Here is a 1930-nt window from a genome sequence, read left to right as displayed (position 1 = left end):
TCGAGCACTGCAAATGTTCTTGATACAAGACCAGGTAAAACTAACTCCGAAGCAACAACTATTTAGCTTTCCTGACTTGCCATATTTGGTAGTTGTTTCATTTGGTCTGGAGGGAGGGGGTTGGCGCACTTGCCTTGAACAATTGCTTTTTTATTTAAGATTGCAATATGCAGATAAAGATTGGTTTCATGGGAAAGGTTTTAGTAAAATTGATAACTGCCCAACTCACTAAGCTGTAGAGGATATCTCATTTCAATCCCCTATGTGCAGAGTATACTTACTAAGTACTTAGAATGAAGAGTTTATAAGTGCGTGCTAACATTGGATCAGATACAGTTGATTTTAGTAAATGGATTCATATATATGTGTAATTGATAAGGCTATGCTAAGAACATTTTTCATCCCCGAAGTGTTTCCAGTTTTACTTCATTTGCTTTGGGCTGCCACTAACATTTCATCCCCCTTCAATGTTAAATTACTCTCAGTCATGTTTGATGTACGTGTTCTTATTTTACATGACTTACATGTCTGCTCTACGAGATCCTTCTATCTTTAGGTTCTGCGCTATTCCACAGGTATGTTGTTTTGATATTTCTACTGATTGCATGCTCTTTTACATACACAACAAAAAATGTTCTTTTTGAGTTTTATGCTAGAGATTCATTAGCTTAGTTATTTCCTGACCACACTAAAACATCCTATGCACGTGTATTTGCCTTGCCTGCACTTCCAGGTCATGGCGATTGGGACATTAGCCATGTGCTACAACAACATTGAAGTTTTCAGGGGTGTTGTAAAGATGAGACGTGGTAAGATGTAATTTATTCACAGTTGTTCTCATGGCTCTGATTTTAGTTGATGGTTCTAAAATGGCTAGTGTCTACCTTCATAGTAAATAATCCTCTATAAAGCTTCTCTCTCTCTCTTAAGATTGATACATAATGCTTGCTTATTTTGTGTTTCTCTCATTCTCTGTCAAGTGATACTGTATAGTGTATCATTACCATTGTGATCAATTTTCTGTTGCTTTCTAGGTCTTACTGCTAAGGTTATTGACTAGACTAGAACAATGGAAGATGTCTATGGTGCTTTTTTTTTTCTTGCATGCTAAAATCAAAGGTATGGAGCTTTACACTTCTCACTGACTTTATGTATACCTGAATATCCACTGAATGTGTTTCATAAGCATTTATGTGCTATGACACACTGATAATGTTTTATTTTTTGCAAGTCTGAATGTTATTTTGTAAGTCTGAATGTATGTTAGAACAATGGGTGTAGTGTCATTTATTCAAAGATGAATTGGATAGAATTTTGCATGCTATCATTAGATTGAATTACACTAATATCTATTAGTGTTGAATTATTATATTATGTTGTGTAAAAATATTAAGTATGTTGGATTATATTTATTGTGTCATATTAGTGTTGAACAATTTTTTATATTTTATGTTGAATGCTTTAAATTACTAAGTATATATAAATGTTGTTTGGGCAATTGAATTTTCTTTTGGATGGTAATTTAATTATTGTACATGATATTAATAACTACAAATAAATTACTTTTTAAAAAAATATATTAAGGAGTCAAGCTAAAGAATCCTATAGTTTTTTTTTAATTTATATAATAGACTATAGGCGTCTTGATCTTATTGAGTAAAGACGCCTATTGTCAACTTTACAAGTCTTTCTACCAAAGACGCGTAAAGTTGGGATTATTACGCGTCTGGGTCATATGCGTCTTTACCTCTAAAGACGCGTATTGTCATTTAGTAAAGACGCATATGGATCATTTTGTACTTATGAACTAAGAAAAAAAACAACCACAAGAAACAAAAACACCAATAGTCCAATAAGGCAATAAAACTAAAAATAAAAAGTAAAAAAATAACACATTGGCACGCAATATCCAGCCACCAATACATTACAT

The 1930-nt window shown here is 32.8% G+C and overlaps 1 long non-coding RNA gene across 1 annotated transcript; it reads left to right on the top strand.

The window, feature by feature from the left end:
* On the top strand, positions 1-1230 carry LOC116027553. The gene is made up of 3 exons (XR_004099983.1): positions 1-575; positions 734-809; positions 1035-1230. It is a non-coding gene; the product is annotated as an uncharacterized LOC116027553 (long non-coding RNA).
* Positions 1231-1930: the final 700 nt, after the last annotated feature.

The sequence above is a fragment of the Ipomoea triloba genome, chromosome 1, assembly GCF_003576645.1.
Source record: "Ipomoea triloba cultivar NCNSP0323 chromosome 1, ASM357664v1".
Lineage (NCBI taxonomy): Eukaryota > Viridiplantae > Streptophyta > Magnoliopsida > Solanales > Convolvulaceae > Ipomoea > Ipomoea triloba.
Note: the sequence above shows the minus strand (reverse complement) of the source record. Positions and strands in the feature narration are given on the sequence as shown.